The sequence below is a fragment of the Solanum tuberosum genome, unplaced genomic scaffold (genome assembly GCF_000226075.1).
Source record: "Solanum tuberosum cultivar DM 1-3 516 R44 unplaced genomic scaffold, SolTub_3.0 scf00539, whole genome shotgun sequence".
Lineage (NCBI taxonomy): Eukaryota > Viridiplantae > Streptophyta > Magnoliopsida > Solanales > Solanaceae > Solanum > Solanum tuberosum.
In genome coordinates, this window is record NW_006239458.1 from 202759 (window position 1) to 215231 (window position 12473).

The following is a 12473-nucleotide window of genomic DNA, read 5'->3' on the forward strand; positions in this document are numbered from 1 at the left end:
GCGGTAAGGGGTTCCCTGTTCCTCCGAAGACGTCAAATTTTGGCACCTTAAACCGTTTCGGGAGGTCTACATTCGGATGGATGCATAGGTCCTCATAACTCAACCCGGCGACTTCAAGGATGCAATGTAACTCTTTCATGGCCTTGCGGATATCTTCCTTCATATCCATCTTGGCGACCTCTTCCTTTGACCTCCACTCTCTATCTCGTACCTCATAGTGGTTGAGCTCAGAACAATTGGCGTATGCCTAATTGGGAACTGGGATTTGGAAAGTGGCTTTTTGAGGTAGAGGTGGAGCAATGGAGGGACTCTAGGCATTTTGAGGGGCTTGATAGTTTTGAGGGAAAGTCTGGGGGATGGTATGCTGATTTTGGTGGTGGAGGGAAGTGTGCGGGTGGTTAAAGTTTTGGTTTTGAGGGGGCGGACAAGCTTGGAGGTTGGCATTTTGAGGAGGAAATGGTGCTTGGGGGTTGATACTTTGAGGAGGAGGTGGTGTTTGGTAAGAGGCGGAGGCATAATGGGGATTTGGGATGGTTAGGTCGATGGTTGAGGGAATCTGAGCAAGACTGGAAGATGGGTTTTGAGCCTATTCTGCGTTTGAAGAAGGAAAGTGAAGTGGAAGCCTTTCGTCTGCTGGAGCATTAAAAGCATAAACCGGATTAGGCGAATCTTGCCTTCTCTGCATTTCGACCCTCATTTCGGTGATTTGCTGCATCAACTGCATAATTAGTTCGTTCTGATCAGCAATGACGGGCTGAGCCACGACAACATCGGTAAGGCCAATCTCTTCATTGTTGTCACCCATTACTACTTTTCCATTCTGTGAGTTTTGACTAGGGAAAGAATCTTTAGGAGCCTTAGATCTTATGAAGTAGGGATGTTCAGCCAGCTTACCGACACAGACCAGTTCTAAGTACTTGTAGAAGAAAACAACTCAAAGGAAAATTTGTTAGTTTTGATTCAGGACGAATGATGCAAAATAGCACATAAAAAGCATTTAAACACATAAAAGTTGCTTCGTTTGAGGATATGTTAACGTACAAGTAACGGGGACTAATTTTTGCAATAAGCAGGAATATGCTCATTTTATTTTGAGACTAGTGACTCAGAAAGGTTAACTGCATTGAGCTAAGGTCTTCTTGTTGCATCTCCTGGCATATGTTGATTAGAACTCAACATTTTCTTGTAGAATGAAGGGGAAAAGAAAATTTTAAAAGATAGGGGTCGGGCCTGGAAAGGTTGCCTATGTATCTCCAAAGGAGAATTCATGCCCTACGTAGTTCGAATACAAAAGGAAATTCTCATTTTCATTCATTCATTTGATTGAATACAAGGAAAGTGAAAACAAAACATGCGATAAAGCTCCTAAAACAAAGATTGTGCCTTCAGAAAGGCTTCTTCTTCTTACTCATCAAAGCACTCTAGCTGCCGCATGGTCAATAAGGGGAGCAACTCAACTTGGATTGTTCCCTTATTGATTAGGGACTTTAGATCATAGCGGAACCCGAGACAGATTCCTACGCTGTGATCTATGGCGTCGTGATAAGGGAACAGTTTCCAGATTACAATCAACGAGATCAAATGTTTCATCATCCTTTTTTATAGGGGTCAAGACCCCCTTTCGAACCAACTGACAATAGATATCCAACCGCGTTCTCTTAAAATGCGTGAAGAAGTGACAGTGGAACACAATATGCACTGTGACCGGTATATTGGCTCCGGTTGGTCATAGGTAAGGAGAGTGTTATCACCCCACATATAGGGGATTTTCTCAATCTTGATAAGGTTGCGGATTGTGGCCTTAAGCTCCTCACATTCTTCTATTGTGTGCCCCTTTCGGTCCGGATGGTACGCACATGTCTTATGTACATCTTCCGGTTCAACCTCGGAAGTGGTTCCCTTGAGGGGTTTCAGGATGCATTTAGCCGGAAGACGCTCGTAAATGAAAGAACATGGGATGACTTTTGCTCCCACGCTATATTCCTGCATATATGCCTCGAGGGTGATTTTCTCGTTCCTTTCTTTCCAACGTCACTGGAAAGGAGGCCTGTAGACGACTTCTTCCTCGGGTTCTTCTTCAACAACTTCAGGTTCAGTGCCTTCGGGACAACTGACGTTGGCCTCTTGGTTGAAGAAAGAGTATTTTTCACATAGCTTTTGAAGCCTCATGGTTATATCTTTGTTGAAGGCATCGTCTTTCTTCCGCATAGAAGTTGTCTCTTCGTTTATGATAGTATATCTTACCATCTTAGCCGCCAACTCCTCGTCTAGTGCCACACTTTTGGCTTGTGCGACCGCGGTGGCGAGTTCCACTTCTATTCTCCTTTCTTTGGTTTTTTGGTTCTCCTGTTTGAACCGCTGCAGTTTCATCCTCAAATCCTTCCCAGTTAGCTCTATTTCGACATCCTTGCCTTTTTTCATCTTAGCAGCAGTTTTTCCTTTCTTGAGATGATAGAGTAATGTCTTAGGATTTGGCAGTAGGATTTTATTTTTTGCTGAGAAACTCAAGACTCTGGAAATTTTGGTCGGACATTTTGGGGTAGTGACTTGTATTCGGTATTGTAGAGATTTTTTTAGAAATTTTTTGAAAAGGAGTGGGCTAAAAATGTCCTCATTCAAAGCAACATATCTTATAAACAGTTAAAGCACATAAGTAAATATCGCGTCCTAAACAGATATGTGACCCTTTTGCGCCAAGGGTAGGCCTAGCGATATGAAGGATGCATTGCGCCATTTAAAACAAATTGTTGCACCCCCCAAAATAAGATTCATAAATAATCAGAGAATTCATTACAAAGATAACAAAAGGGATACATCTTTTGGGAAAGGGATAAATCGTAAATACAATAAAATCAATCCCATGCAGGGGAATAAGATAACTAAAAGGCTGAAGGTCCCGCTCCTCCTCTTGTTTTTTCCACTTCTTCACGAATGAGGAACTTGCTAGTTATCACATGCGGCTCGGTGAACACAGCTTTGGAAGACATCGATACGCCCTGGAGAGTGTTAAGCTAACTATCCAAGTTCGAATCCAAACGTATCAGGCATGCCCTTGTATTAGCTAACTCTTGTGTGAAAAGGCTAATGCCCTTTGGCTTTATTATTCTCTATGCTAGAACTCATGTTCCCTACGCATGTATTCTTGCTCCCTACGCTGAAACTCTTGCTCTATTTGGTCCCACTCTTGTTGAAAGTGGTAGGCCTGGATTTGGAGCCTTACTTGGACATCTTCAATCTGTCGGCTCGTGCATGGCGTCGTGTCAAGTACACTAAGTAGATCATCCTACAACCATTTTTTGTACTTGTCAACCAACATACCCAGCTTCATACCTATTTTCTTCCATGCTTTCTTTTAGGTTGACACACCCGGCCCATTCATCGAGAATATCCTTGGCATGAGGTATCTTGTCGTATCCGTTGTAGTCAATGACGTAGCGGCTAGTGTCTCCTTTGATAGGTAGAATTTGGTTTCTACCGAATTGTCACATCACCCTACTAGGGTTTTAGGGTCGTACCCCTCTAATGCCAAGAAGAATTAGGAAAGGACACGTAGTTCCCCCGAACAACTATTTTTTCTTACATGAAATCTTGAAATCCACTGTACGTTTCCTTCTTTTATGTCATGGAAGACTTTAGACCATGCTTCCCTCGTGCTGTGGATCTGGAATTTGTTGATGCTCAAATGGAACTCGTAGTGGTCGAGGTGGCTTTCCTTTTGTGGCTCAGCCAATTTTTGTTTCTGTGTCTCATGTGTTTTCATTAGATGTTTAGACATCCACCATTGCAGCAAGATATTACACCCTTGAAAAAATGGAAACCCATTTTTGCATTGACCCAAAGATCTGTAGATGTCGGCCAAAATGATCGGGGCCAGGTTGAAGTATTTCTTGACTTATCCCTTTTTACTAATGCCCTCGAAGATGGCGTGTGCAACCATGACAATCCTAGTATCAATCTCATTTCCTCCGTCCTGAGGAAATACCATCATCCCTAATAGGCATACGACAAATGCTAAGGTTTGAGTTTGACTCCAACTACTGTGACTGAGAAACTAATTCGGAAAATTCTTATAATAATTCTCGTGACCCCATCGTTCATAGAACTTCACGAATGGAATACTCAAGGTGTCTAGCAAGTCTGCATTTACCAGTAACAACATGTTTTTTAGTTTTATGCTGGTCGGCTTATCTGGTAGCAAAATGTGATGATCTGGATGATTTTTCCTCTTATGGCACATTTCGACGTTGTCTAGACAATTTCTGATTTCTTCGACAATTGGTGTCATCTCGACATCTCCGAAGCGAAACACCATCCTCTCATCATCCCAAAATTGAGTGATCACCTCAATGAACTTGGGCCAAACTTTGAGATTCATTATCGATGGGAGGTGGCCTAAATGAATGGAACGTTCTCTTTTCTGATGTGCATTAAGATGGCTCCAAAATACACGGAAGAGGTTCAGCATCTCAGTGACCATTTTCAAACTCAAGTGTTGTTTGGCCATCTACAAAAACATACAAAGAATTAGATACCCCCAAAACCCAAGGCACAACTATTTGTCAAACAGCGCATACATCCTTCAAACACGTAAGTATGAACGTCCGTTCAGGCCGTGGGCCCTTTGGACTCAAGGTGATCTTTCTAATGGGCCCAATACGCCTTGGGTGTTGGGTCATCTTAGGCCAATGAGCTAAATTTTGGGATTGAGTTTGGCTCTACACTAGTTCGACTAAGAGTGGGCTTTATTTGTAGTGGATTGGTGACCTAAGCGGACTACTTGGGCTGGGACAGTTAACGACCGTTGACTATCCAATAGCCAACTACATTCGTCAGGGTGTCCCGGGAACAATTTTGTTAATGAACGAATGTGGCCCATCATAATCGTCCTTTCAGTGAAAAACAAAGTAAGTGTCGTTTGACGGAATATGTCATGCCATGAATGCAACAGTTTATAGCAATTTAACAAGTAAAGCAAAGAAACAATTCAACAATTAATAGCAATTAGTCAAATAGCCAAATCTTATGGTTAGAACTTAATTAAAATCCCCAGAAGAGTCGCCATTTCTGTTTTACTCGAAAAAATAAAATAAAAATGGACTTGTTTTCGAAAAATCAACTAAACTTATGTTTTGAAGAGAAATCGATTTTCCAAAAGAAACAAAGTCGCCACTTAATTTTTTAGTAAAAATCAAGAAAAAAAAACTTCAGGTTTTCAAAAGACTTAAACAGATAAAATCAATTCAAATAAAAAGGGTTCGAGTTTAATGTACATTCTGAGAAGGTGTTAGGCCCTCGGAATGTCCGCTAACTTGCGGTTGATTTGACTAAAATGACTTTGACTAATTTTGCGAAAAATATTAATTAAGTAATAAAACCCATTTTTTATTTTAAGGGAAAATAAACTAAAGGGGGATTTTCTATGGTAAATAATTCATAAATTGCAAGTCAAACTAAAGAATATAAGTAACACTAAGTGATAAGTAGAAATGTAAATATATTTAAAATTAAGCGTAAGAATAGAAGAAATGACTTCTCTTGGGGGGTTTAATTAAATAAAAACTAAAATAAAATAAAATGGTTAGTTGATTCAATAACACAAATAAACAAGAGTAAAGGAAAGGAATATTGAACTTGGGCCCATTTGCCCAAATTCTCAAATTTGATGGGCCCAAATTTATTTACATGTCCTATGTCTAAAAATGACCCAAAAAATGGATCTTGCCCATTTTTACACCTGCTGGACCTCCTGCATATTTCCTTGGGCCCTTGGCCCCCCTTTCATTCTCATTTGTCCTGATATACACTAGGTGTATATTTAATGTATACACCATGTATACCGCTAATTCTCGAACTCCCAGACCTCTAATTTTATTTGAACTTTGTATTTCTGCATTTCTCAATCTGTATTTTTTCTTTTTGACATGTATATCATATTTTCCGACCGTATACATTAGCCTATTTTTTTACTCTTTCGGAGCTGGGAAATTTTAATTTCTAGTATTATCTTGCTGCTTTCAACCTGTACATCAGTTTTGCTAACCCGGTAATAGGGTTGACTCGAGCAAAATGAGCAAATTCGGGCCTTTACGACCCAAACCGGAATGCAAGGGGAAAAGAGAAGTTCGTGAGGAATCAAGGCAGACACACATAAAAAATAAAAATAAAAATATCAGGATTGGTACTGAAACATAGCATTTTAAAACCGCAAATCCAAATGATAACAAGATTTACCAATTTAGGGAAACAATAATTTATCCAAGGGAAATCAACTAAACACATTTCAAGCAAAGCAAGCCAAACGATTGAAGTTGAATAAAATAGCAAACAATTGGCAGTATATAGCTTACAAATAAAGGGTCACTACACCTTGATTAGCAAACAGACATATTGGATTAAATATAGGGTCTCTATTTGGCAATTTAATAGTAAAGAAAAACAAGAGGAGAGATCAGACAAACATAATTTAGCTGGAAAATTAAATAAAAATAAAATCAGTGGGGTATATTATCTTATGAATTCGAATAGACGAAGCAAAATGATGAATACATGTTGCCACAATATTGCAGGTAGCAAATAGGGTAGTCAACATGTAAGCATGACAAAAACCTCAAAATAAAGAAGGCAATGAACTTAGACAAAGCTAAAAACTAAGGCATGCATATTCTCGTAATCTACTGGAACTAGTTAATGGTAGGCATGTAACTCATAGAAATCTCATACAGTAAAGAAGGCTGACTCAACCAAAACCAAAGAGTTGACATGCTAAGTAAGCTAACGAATATGCTCATGGTATCTTTTGCATCGGCCATAGCCTAGAAGGGTAATAGAAACTCACTTAAGGCATGCCAAACTAATCTAAATCAAGATTTTATACCCTCTAACGACAAACAACAGAAGCAGTACTTAAAAAACTTGGAGAAAACAACTCGACCATACCAGACCCAGACAATATCTGATACAAGAAGACAAGATCAAATACTCAAACAGGAAGAGACGAACACACCCCCGAGACTATCATAACGATTCCTTGAACACCCTCAAAACATATAATATTGTATGAAAATCACTCAAAATAAATATAGAATAACATCTTGAAGATTAACAAGTGAATAAAATGAAATTTTCAGGCGAGTATGACAGCCAAGAATTCAAGAAATACACATGCAGTTGTATAAGCTCAAATGAGCGTTAAACCATCTCGGAAACAAAAACTAACAACCATGGACTATCAAACAGATTCTATCACTGATTATCAGCCAACAATGGGTCAAAATGCCCAAATACTAACATGTAAATAGCTTCACATTGTCAAGAACAACACATTACGAGCAAGAGATGCTTGAAGCAAGATGAGTATTACCTTTAAGGGTGCATCAGAACCGAGACTACAAACAGAAGGCAACGAGATTTCTCCATCAAAAACACAAATCGGACAGCAATCGAGAAGCTCAGGCAACAACTCAAACTCAATTTAACTGAAAGAGTGATGGTGATCAAGCTAGAAGAATTAGACTCGGATGGAAACTAACTCTTCTTTCTCTCTTCGAATGTATTTCGTAGATATCCTATAGCTATTTTTTGTTGTGTGATTCTTTATGCCTTAGTAAAATTTTCCAATTTTTTTTTTCAACAACCCCTAACAATGGAGAAATAGGAGGCATTTGTAGAAGAAAACTATGGTTCGAATTTTGTGGGTAAACGGATGAAATCGGATAAGACAAGGGACCGATTCGTAATTCAAACTCCCAATTTCTTTCGCAATTCAGGGGAGACACCCTTTTTCTAAAATCTCAACCCATTCCGAAAGAGGAAAGGGGAGATGGACGCCTCGGATCGGTTCTATTGTCCTTGGGCGCGACGTGGACCGATCTCACAGTCCCAAGGACGGTCCTGCGCTGCTACAACAGATGATTTTGCCGAAAAACACGGCTAGAACAGTACTATTGGAGAGGGACGTAAAGAAGAAGACAAATAAAATGCAGCGTACTGCTTTCTGTTTACTTCTGTCTATCTTCGTTTGAATTGAAGATGAGTAGGCATCGTGTGATTGATGTTGTATCGCGTTTTGGGTCCTTGAATTTGACGCCATCTCGAATCGTTGTTCGTTTCTGGGCGTCGTTCTTCTTCTGTGAACATTGCTTATGGTAATGTTAATGTTGTAAAGAATTGGGTATTGTGTTGAAGCAAAGTTGGGCCGGGTCGGGAGGTGTTGGGCTTGAATATGGGCTGATTAGGAGTGAGCTGGGAATTTCCAATTGGTCTGGAAAGATGAAAGGGTATTGGAAAAAAAAGATATGGGCTACTGAAAATGCAAAATAATGGGCCCAAGATTTGGTCTCCAAATGGGTTTTAAGAAATTGATTAGGTTTTGAATTGAGGATTTGGCCAATGGATTGCAATTTTGGCCAAGTGAATTTTAAGAATTTAGCCAAATTGAGCTTAATTGGTGATTCGCCTAAAATCTAAATATGAAGAATTAATATAATTTACTAACGAGCTTCTTAATCTTAACAAAATAAAATAATTAACTTAATTATAAACTAATTAATTCAAAATATAAACTATTAATTAATTAAACTAATTAACCAAATATTTAATTATAGCAAAATCTTTTTGAGACGGTTTTATTATATTCTTAAAAAGTGACAAAACTATTTAAAATAACTTTCAAACTATTTTTTCGTCATTTTTTTAGAAAACTAATTATTCTAAATTGTTTGAAATTGAAGAAGCTCGATGATTAATCTATATTGTTGAGTCCAAAATTGGGTGTCAACACGCTCAAATAAGGCATCAGATGAAGTTTGACATCAAAGACTGGGACACCCTAATTTTAGGAGTTTTTACATTCCAATAGATTAGTTAGAATTAGTAGTTGTAATAAAAACATTTTGTTTGCACTGCGTTCCAAATGGGAAAAAGTTGTAAGCAACCTTTTGAGAAATCAAATAAAGTTGAGATTGTAATTCTTGTCAAAATTCATTGCGATTTATGGGGTCCTTCACCTGTCACCTCTCCTCAAGGTATCAAATATTACGTGATTTTTGTGGATGATCATACAAAATACACTTGGTTCTACCCATTGAAAAGAAAATCAGATTTTTTTTGCCACTTTTGTAAACTTTCAAAGATTGGTCGAAAATCAATTTGATAGAAAAATAAAAAATTTCAAAGTGATGGAGGCGGAGAATTTACTAGTCAGAAATTTATTGATCATCTTACTCATTGTGGAATTCAAAGACAAGTGTCGTGTCCACACACACCTAAACAAAATGGAGTTGCCGAAAGAAAACACCGACACTTGGTTGAGACTGGTTTAACTGTATTGTTCAATGCTAGTGACCCTCTGCATTTATGGGTTGAAGCATTTATGATAGCAGTATATCTTATAAATAGACTCCCTACGCCGGTTTTGAAGATGGAGTCTCCCTTTCAAATGATACACAAATAAAAACCAAATTATAGTGGCTTTCCAAATCTAAAGGGATCTAAAAACAATAAATTTCGACCAAAAACGTTTCTTTGCGTGTTCATCGGATATAGTTCTCTTCATAAGGGCTATAGATGCTATAATCCACAGACGAAAAGAGTTTATATACCACGACATGTAATATTTGATGAATCTTGTCTACCTTTTTCTTGTAATTCCACACAGGACATGACGGATAAATGCTACACTTTGTCTACATACAATGAATTCATTGAACCAAAGAACTTCCCAGAGGTAAAGGACATGATATAGATGTGGCTAATGTACCCGAGGCCATTGTTGTTGAACACTCTGGCACAATACATGTTCTCCCGTCTGTTGATTTAGATACCACTACTAATGTGATTGCTTCGTCTATGTCACCATCACAAAGCTCACCTATTGAGAATCTACAATCTCCAACAGTTGGTGTATTGACTACAACTCCAGCAACCAGTCCACTAACAACATCACCTATAGGTTCATCGCTTGGTGGGTCCACAGGGACTGATTTACGTGCTGATTTCAGTGGTTACGAGTGTCCACCAACAACATCACAATCTTCTCCATAGAACAGTCATCATATGGTAACAAGGACAAAGTAAAAAGCAATGTCACAACCACTAGATTTCTTAACTCTCTTCGTTGCTGCTAATTCTAATTCCAGTGAACCAAGGAACCTGCAAGAGGCATTATCTCAACCTCACTGGTTGCATGCTATGCAAGAAGAAATACAGGCATTATAGCAAAATAACACCTGGAGACTTGTACAATGAGAACCTCAAATGAATGTGGTTGGATGAAGGTGGGTCTTCAAGACAACAATGAAAGAGGATGGCACAATCGAGAGATATAAAACACGTTTGGTAGTAAAAGGATATAATCAAATTGAGGGTCTCGATTTCAAAGACACTTTCAGTCTAGTAGTGAAGTCTACAACAATTCTCATGGTTTTAACTATAGCCACGGTTCGAAAATGGCCTCTTCACCAACTTGAGGTAAAAAATGCTTTCCTCCATGGGCGACTCAAAGAGACTGTCTATATGCAACAGCCTCCGGCTTTTGAAGACTATACTGCACCAAAACATGTTTGTCTACTCCATAAGGCCATCTATGGACTAAAGCAAGCACCAAAGGCTTGGTTTCAAAGGTTTAGTGAAGCCCTTCTTCACTTAGGATTCCTAGGAAGCCATGCTGATTCTTCTCTATTTGTTCTTCGTCACAAAGGTGATATTGTGATTTTGTTGTTATATGTCTATGATATAGTGATTACTGGGAACAATCTCCAGATTTTGCAAAACCTAATATCCCAACTAAGTACTCATTTTGCCTTAAAAGATATGGGCAGTCTCCATTTCTTCTTGGGCATCTAAATTGTGTCATATGTTGATGGAATCTATCTTAGTCAAGTGAAGTATGCTAAGGACATTCTCAATAAAAACCATGATGCACTGTGCTAGAGCAATCCATACACCATTATCACAGAAGAGTGATTTTCATGTCGCAACTAGACCTCCCGTTGATGCCTTCGATTATCGAAGTATAGTTGGAGGACTTCAATATCTTACACACACATCGTGATCTTACTCATGTTGTCACTCAAGTGTGTCAGTTTATGCAAGCTTCTATAACTGCACATTGGCAAGGGGTGAAGCGTATTCTTCGTTACCTCGCTGGGACTATAAATTTTAAACTTGGTATCACTTCCAGATCCTCCTTATAGGAGGTTGTTGGCTTCTCAGATGCCGATTGGGAAGGATGTGCTATAACTCGTCGATCAACAACATGACTTTGTGTATTCTTAGGTGCTAATTGCATCTCCTGGTCATCTAAGAAGCAACATATTGTGTCAAAATCTAGTGCAGAAGCTGAGTATCGTGCTCTTGCCTCTCTAGCAGCTGAAATCACGTGGATTCTTCATTTGTTACAACATCTTGGGGTATCACTTGCTTCTCCTCCAGTCATCTATTCTGACAACATCAGTGCGTTACATCTCACCAATCCTATTCTCCATGCTCGCACAAAACATATTAAGCTAGACTATCATTTTGTGCGAGAGAAAGTTGCAGCTGGTGCAATAGTTCCTAAATATGTTCCATCAACAACTCAAGTTGCTAACATTTTCACGAAGGCCTTGACGAAGCAGCAGTTTCAATTTTTACGGAGCAAGCTTGGAGTTGTATCACTACCAACCCCAATCTTGAGGGGGAATGAAAATGAGTTTCATAAGGAGTAGGAGTCGTAGTTGTAGTATGTTACAGTTCTTAGCGTAATATGTAGTCAGCTATATGTAATAGGAGTCCTATGCATTGTATAACACAACATATCAACTTTTCTTGTCTATATAATGGGAGGTTGTTAGGGTGACAACTTATTGACATACATAATGCAAGTTTAGGGCATTCTTTTGAAGCTTAAGACTGCTAAACTTCTTCAAAACATCCCCCCGTAGGGACGTCAGTACAATAGAATGTACTGAATATGTAAGGCATAAAGTAACCATATGTAAAGTAAGAGCTCAACCGAAATCAGGTACAAATGCACCAATATTATGTATAGATAAATAAGGATAAGAGACAACCTTTGATTATACTTGCTGAATCACATACCTTACATTCACCTCTGCTTATACTTGACGAATCATGTACATCACATTCACCTTTGCTTATACATGTGGAATCATGTACATTACATTCTTTGCTTATACTTGGGGAATCATGTACATTACATTCTTGGCTTTAAGTTTACTCATCTTTTCTTTATAGACTTTGTAGCATGTGACAGAATGACCAGCTGATCAGTGGTAGGAGAGGATGACCCATGCTAGGCATTTTAACCCCTGGGATGCAGTCCTCATAAATATACAAATTGGGATCGACCCATGCTAGGCTTTTATCCCTTGTGCTGCCACCCATAATAATATAGATTGGGATCAACCCATGCTAGGTATTTTAACCCTGAGCAGCCACCCATAATTATATAGATTGGGATCGGGCCATGCTAG